Genomic DNA, 8,242 nt, shown 5'->3' on the forward strand with positions numbered 1-8,242 from the left:
TTACATTAGTTGCCATTTGCCTCTCGTTTTCCTCTCCCCCACTTCGTCCTTGCCGTTTTATTCGCCCTCTCTTTCTCAATCTCCTTCTCCTTCTCTTTCTCCGTTTGCCTTTTCCTCTTTTGCCCGTTCTTGTTTGCTCGTATGGTTGGAATAGTTGTTTATTTATTACTAAACAGAGAACCTAAGACCTATGGATCCTCATCCACTTGCTAATCTTTTTAAGAGATCCAATTATGATGAACCAATTGCTAGTGAGTTTTGTGCACTAGATTATCTTTATGAGGTTTTGCCTGAAATTCGTGAATCTAAAAAGTGTGATGAATTACTTTATGATGCAATTCACGATAGATCATTGAATAAAAAGCATGATTGCAATAATTTTATTATAAATTCTATTTATGCAAATTGTGCTAATAATATGCAAAACCCTAAGCTTGGGGATGCTAGTTTTGCTATGTCCTCTACTTGTTGCAATGATCATGATTGGGGTGATTCTTCTTTTGATCTTGAAAATTTATTTACTCCCCATGATGATTATGAGATTGATAATAGTGTTCGCAATAATACTGAAAGTGGGTTTGGAAGAGTGTCAACTTTAGATCCCACATATTTGGATAATGTTCAATCTTATGAAGTTTTTGATAAAAGTGGGTTTGAAGAGGTCATGACTTTAGTTAATGTCAATCCCACTATTTTGGAAGAGTGTCAAATTTGCATGCATGTGGATCGTGTGAAAATATTTTATGTGATAGATATTTTGTTGAATTTGCTTATGATCCTACATGTAATTATTACGAGAGAGGAAAATATGGTGGTAGAAATTTTCATGTTACTAAATTACCTCTCGTTATGTTGAGATTGCTATTGTTTCTTTCCACTTCCTTGCATATGCTAGTTTTTTCTTGCGATGATAATTTGTTTGCCTATAATATGCCTATGCATAGGAAGTATGTTATACTTAGATATCTTTGTCACGTGTTTTATGATGCTCTCTTTGTGCTTCAATTCTTGTCTTTCATGTGAGCATCATTGAAATATTATGCCTAGCTATAAGGCTTTAAAGAAAAGCGCTTGTTGGGAGACAACCCAATATTTTTCCTTGATGTTATTCAATAAATAAATTATCTAGCCTCTATTTTGGTTGTGGTTTTTGTGTTTAATTAGTGTTTGTGCCAAGTAGAACCGTTGGGAAGACTTGGGGAAAGTCTTGTTGAACTTGCTGTAAAAAACAGAAACTTTAGCGCTCACGAGAACTGATGTAATTTTTATTTGGAGAGTGCTATTTAGTTAATTCTTTTTTCAGATGATTCATAGATAAATTCCTCACGTCCATCAATTTATTTTAGAATTTTTGGGGTTCCAGATCTTGCGGTAGCTACAGATTACTACAGACTGTTCTGTTTTTGACAGATTCTGTTTTTCGTGTGTTGTTTGCTTATTTTGATGAATCTATGGCTAGTAAAATAGTTTATAATCCATAGAGAAGTTGGAATACAGTAGTTTTAACACCAATATAAATAAAGAATGAGTTCATTACAGTACCTTGAAGTGGTGTTTTGTTTTCTTTCGCTTACAGTACCTTGAAGTGGTAGTTTACTATTGCACGGATAAAAAACAAAAAGGGAAATACTATTTTTACTTTATTTCAATTAAATAACAGAAAGTAGAAGGAAGGTATAGAAGGTTGTTCCTTCTAGTTTCATCCATCTCATGCTCATCAAAAGGAATCCACTAACAAGGTTGATTAGGTCTTGTTAACAAATTCATTCCGACTAACATGGAACTGGAGAAATTTCGAATAACACTATGTTACCTCAACGGGGATATGCACATCCCCTATAATAAGAATATCATATTTCTTCCTGACAGTAGGAAGAGGAAATTCAAAACCTCCAAATATAATCGATGGAATTTTTCCAATAGAATTGATACTATGAACTTGAGGTTGTTTCCTCAGAAAGTGTACTGTATGCTGATTACCATTAACATGAAAAGTGACATTGCCTTTGTTGCAATCAATAAAATCCCCTGTAGTATTCAAAAAAGGTCTTCCAGGAATAATAGACATACTATCATCCTCGGGAATATCAAGAATAACAATGTCCGTTAAAATAGTAACATTTGCAACCAGAACAGGCACATCCTCACAAATACCGATAGGTATAGCAGTTGATTTATCAGCCATTTGCAAAGATATTTCAGTAGGTGTCAACTTATTCAAATCAAGTCTACGATATAAAGAGAGAGGCATAACACTAACACCGGCTCCAAGATCACATAAAGCAGTTTTAGCATAATTTCTTTTAATGGAGCATGGTATAGTAGGTACTCCTAGATCTCCAAGTTTCTTTGGTATTCCACCCTTAAAAGTATAATTAGCAAGCATGGTGGAAATTTGAGCTTCCGGTATCTTTCTCTTATTTGTAACAATATCTTTCATATACTTAGCATAAGGATTCATTTTGAGCATATCAGTTAATCACATACGCAAAAAGATAGGTCTAATCATTTCAGCAAAGCACTCAAAATCCTTATCATCCTTTTTCTTGGATGGTTTTGGAGGAAAAGGCATGGGTTTCTGAACCCATGGTTCTCTTTCTTTACCATGTTTCCTGGCAAAAAAGTCTCTGTTATCATAATGTTGATTCTCTGATTGTGGGTTATCAAGATCAACAACAGGTTCAATTTCTACATCATTGTCATTAGTAGGTTGAGCATCATCATGAACATCATCATTATTATTTTCACTAGGTTCATGTTAATTACCAGATTGTGTTTCAACATCAAAAATAGAAATATCATTTGGATTCTCAGGTGTTTCAGCAACAGGTTCACTAGAAGTTTGCAAAGTCCTATCATTTTTCTTTTTCTTCTTTTTCGAAGGACTAGGTGCATCAATATTATTTCTCTGAGAATCTTGCTCAATTCTCTTAGGGTGGACTTCAAGATACAAAGGTTCCTGAGTCATTCTACCAGTTCTAGTAGCCAATCTAACAGCATAATCATTATTCTTACTATTCAATTCATTGAGAAAATCATTTTGACCTTTAAGTACTTGTTCTAATTGAGTGGTAACCATAGAAGCATGTTTAGTAATGAGTTTAAGTTCACCTTTAACTCTAGACATATAATCACCCAAGTATTCAAGCGTATCGGAATTATATTTCAATTGTCTACCAAAATAAGCATTGAAGTTTTCTTGTTTGACAATAAAATCATCAAACTCTTATAAGCATTGTCTAGCAGACTTATAGTGAGGAATATCACCTTCATCAAATCTATAGAGAGAATTTACCTTTACTACCTGTGTCGGGTTATCAAGACCATGAGGTTCTTCAGTAGGTAATGGAATAAGATCATATGTTTCTTCAACAGGCGGTAAATTAAGACCGTGTATTTCTTCAATAGGAGGTAAATTCTTAATATCTTCCGCTTTAATACCTTTTTCTTTCATAGATTTCTTTGCGTCTTGCATATCTTTATTACTGAGAAATAGAACACCTCTCTTCTTCGGAGTTGGCTTAGGTATAGGCTCAGGAAGTGTCCAATTATTTTCATTTGTCAACATATTATTCAATAGAATTTCAGCTTCATCCGGTGTTCTTTCCCTGAAAATAGAACCAGCACAACTATCCAGGTAATCTCTGGAAGCATCAGTTAGTCCATTATAAAAGATATCGAGTATTTCATTTTTCTTAAGAGGATGATCAGGCAAAGCATTAAGTAACTTGAGAAGCCTCCCCCAAGCTCGTGGGAGACTCTCTTCTTCAATTTGCACAAAGTTGTATATTTCCCTCAAGGCAGCTTGTTTCTTATGAGCAGGGAAATGTTTAGTAGAGAAGTAATAAATCATATCCTGGGGACTACGCACACAACCAGGATCAAGAGAATTAAACCATATCTTAGCATCACCCTTTAATGAGAAAGGAAATATTTTAAGGATATAAAAGTAGCGAGATATCTCATCATTAGTGAATAGGGTGGCTATATCATTTAATTTAGTAAGATGTGCCACAACAGTTTCAGATTCATAGCCATGAAAAGGATCAGATTCAACCAAAGTAATTATATCAGGATCAACAGAGAATTCATAATCCTTATCGGTAACACAGATAGGTGAAGTAGCAAAAGCAGGGTCAGGTCTCATAACCATAGAAAGGGTCAGATTCAACCAAAGTAATTATATCAAGATCAACAAAGAATTCATAATCCTTATCAGTAACAAAGGTAGGTGAAGTAGCATAAGCAGGATCATATTTCATTCTAGCATTCCGAGTTTTTTGTTTCATCTTAGCTAATAATTTCTTAAGATCACTTCTATCATTGCAAGCAAGAAAGTCCCTAGCAGTTTCTTCATCCATAACATAGCCCTCGGGCACAACAGGCAATTCATATTTATTGGGAGAACCTTCATCATCACTTTCATCAATATTATCAGTTTCAGTAATTTCATTCTCTCTAGCCCTAGCAAGTTGTTCATCAAGAAATTCACCAAGTGGCATAGTAGTATCAAGCATAGAAGTAGCTTCATCATAAGTATCATGCATAGCAGAAGTGGCATCATCAATAACATGTGACATATCAAAATTAATAGCAGAAGAAGGTTTAGGTGTCGCAAGCTTACTCAAAACAGAAGGTGAATCAAGTGCAGAGCTAGATGGCAGTTCCTTACCTCCCCTCGTAGTTGAGGGATAGATTTTTGTCTTAGTGTCTTTCAAGTTCTTCATAATGACCAGCAGATATAAATCCCAAGTGACTCAAAGAATAGAGCGATGCTTCCCGGCAACGGCGCCAGAAAATAGTCTTGATAGCCCACAAGTATAGTGGATCGCAACAGTTTTCGAGGGTAGAGTATTCAACCCAAATTTATTGATTCGACACAAGGGGAGCCAAAGAATATTCTCAAGTATTAGCAACTGAGTTGTCAATTCAGCCACACCTGGATAACTTAATATCTGCAGCAAAGTATTTAGTAGCAAAGTAATATGATAGTAATGGTAACGATAGCAAAAGTAATATTTTTGGGTTTTGTAGTGATTGTAACAATAGCAGCGGAAAAGTAAATAAGCGAAGAACAATATATGAAAAGCTCGTAGGCATTGGATCGGTGATGGAGAATTATGCCGGATGCGGTTCATCATGTAAAAATCATAACATAGGGTGACACAGAACTAGCTCCAATTCATCAATGTAATGTAGGCATGTATTCCGAATATAGTCATACATGCTTATGGAAAAGAACTTGCATGACATCTTTTGTCCTACCCTCCCGTTGCAGCGGTGTCCTAGCAGAAACTAAGGAATATTAAGGCCTCCTTTTAATAGAGTACCGGACCAAAGCATTAACACATAGTCAATACATGAACTCCTCAAACTACGGTCATCACTGGGAGTGGTCCCGATTATTGTCACTTCGGGGTTGCCGGATCATAACACATAGTAGGTGACTATAGACTTGCAAGATAGTATCAAGAACTCACATATATTCATGAAAACATAATAGGTTTAGATCTGAAATCATGGCACTCGGGCCCTAGTGACAAGCATTAAGCATAGCAAAGTCATAGCAGCATCAATCTCAGAACATAGTGGATACTAGGGATCAAACCCTAACAAAACTAACTCGATTACATGATAGATCTCATCCAACCCATCACCGTCCAGCAAGCCTACGATGGAATTACTCACGCACGGCGGTGAGAATCATGAAATTGGTGATGGAGGATGGTTGATGATGACGACGGCGACAGATTCCCCTCTCCGTAGCCCCGAACGGACCCAGATCAGCCCTCCCGAGAGAGTTTAGGGCTTGGCGGCGGCTTCGTATCGTAAAACGCGATGAATCCTTCTCTCTTATTTTTTTCTCCTCGAACACGAATATATGGAGTTGGAGTTGAGGTCGGTGGAGCTCCATGGGGCCCACAAGGCAGGGCGCGCGCCCAGGGGGGTAGGGCGCGCTTCCCACCCTCATGCCCAGGGTGTGGCCCCCCTGACCTTGATTCTTTCGCCAATATTTTTTATTATTTCCAAAAATAAGCTCCGTGAAGTTTCAGGTCATTCCGAGAACTTTTGTTTCTGCACATAAATAACATCATGGCAATTCTGCTGAAAATAGCGTCAGTCCAGGTTAGTTCCATTCAAATCATGCAAGTTAGAGTCCAAAATAAGGGAAAAAATGTTTGGAAAAGTAGATACGGCGGAGACGTATCACTATTATTTAAACCCAAGGGAAAACCCAAATAATTTATTCTCGTAATATTTGTCCAAAACAATGTCTTTTACCATGCTCATTATCTTCTTAACTCCTTGTTAAGAAAATAGATAACGTTGGCAGACCTTGCTGTGTTAGAAGGATTTGACAATAGCAAACGCCGAGTGCTCATCCTTGCTAAGCGTGCCTCATACCTTTCTCTGGTAGAAGGATTTGACAGTATCAAACACTGAGTGGTCATCCTGCTCGTGGTCACCTACACACATTAATAAACAAATAAACCTCCTTCCAAGGTCCTCACGGTAGTACTTAGCACTAAAATATGAGAAAAACCACGACCCCAAAGTCAGTTTTACTACAAATAGATCAGGAGAGATACATTCACACAGATATAAAAACCACATGTATAAATTTCTTTCTGACAAACAATCATAAACTTATATCAATTTGGCATCCTTATGATGCTGAACTGTCACTATTTTTAAAATTGGTTTTTCTTCAGACTAATCATTTCTTCATGAAAAGATGACAATGTAACTCATGTCTGCTAAAATAGTAATGATACTGTACATATCAATGGTCTGCTCTTCTATGTAGCTATGGTGATCAAACATGGGTCTCAATGGATAATAAAACAACCACAAAAGTTATACCAAACTGGCAAAAGAGATGTTAACTGCAGACTGCAGTATTTTCATATGTACTTCCCTTGTAGTTTTTTCTTTCTAAAGATTCTGTAGGGAAGGACCTGACAGTCAATATGTTGATCGATACAATAAACATGAGAAATACTACTTATGCACACTGCCTTCACCAGCTAGCCGTTGCACAGAGCAGCACGACGTTCAAAGAATCGGCGAGTAAGCTGGTAGTGGACGGACTGTCAGGCTCGTCCACGTTGTGCTCGCTGGTGCACCCACCAGGCAGCTGGCCGCCCTCCCTCAACTCTGCAGGCAGATTAGCACATGAATGCATCAGCCGGCAATACAACTGCCCATCAAAGAACAGAAGATAATTAGCACAAAACTAGGATTAAGAAAAATGAAACTTGACATAAACGCATGATCTAAAGCTGCAATTGGAAAGCAAATGATGTTAGCTCAGATATAGGGTATAGCAAATGCAGTTTCTGTGCAGATTTATACACCAATAATATAACCACAATTGCAGTACAGAAAAAGGGAACACTTTATTTGATTTACTCCCTACTTCCCTATAGCTTTCGTCCCCACCTTGCTTTCCGTTGGTTCGATTATGAAATCCCCTAGCTCAAAGGAATGTTGGAATGTTCCAGGTCTGTAATCTATGTTCATTATCATTAGTATTTGGTCATCAAATCCATGAACATAACTTAATTTCTTTTTTAAGCTCAGTACTTAATTTTGTATTGCTTTAAATACTTCAAAGATTAGATATTTTTCATAAGTACATTAATTCAGGTACAAACCTTTTTAGGGGAGTACAAAATTACTTTGATCACATCACTTAATAGCAAAATGGTTTCACTCTATTTTGAGCAGAAGAGAAATACTATGTGCAAAATGTGATCAAAGCATTGATAGTGGTCATCACTATAGGACACCATTTTGAATCTCCAAAAAAATTAACCTCTACTCCCCATTCGTAATAATTTGGATGAAATTTGTTGCATCTCTGAAAAAAATGAAGATAAATTCGGCATGGGTGATTAGAAATTCACCGCAATATTGTAGAACATAGTGGGTGCGGCTGGGCACGGCGGCGGTGAGAGTAGAGGGATAAGGAGGGGCGGCTCTCAGTCGGGGGCGCATGTCGTAGCTGTACTGGAGACAGTGGGCAAGTTCGCAGAGCACATCGACTTATTTGAGCACATGCACAGAACCACCCCAACATCGAGGCATATATATAGGAGTACAATGACCAACTTGGAGTACAAGACAAGCCAGAACAAATCCTAGTCTATCTCGTCTTTCCTAATAATCAATATACTCAACATCCCCCCGCAGTCACAACGGTAGCGACGCAGATGGTGAGACAGGAGAAGAATCCGAA

This window comes from Triticum dicoccoides, chromosome 3A (genome assembly GCF_002162155.2).
Source record: "Triticum dicoccoides isolate Atlit2015 ecotype Zavitan chromosome 3A, WEW_v2.0, whole genome shotgun sequence".
Lineage (NCBI taxonomy): Eukaryota > Viridiplantae > Streptophyta > Magnoliopsida > Poales > Poaceae > Triticum > Triticum dicoccoides.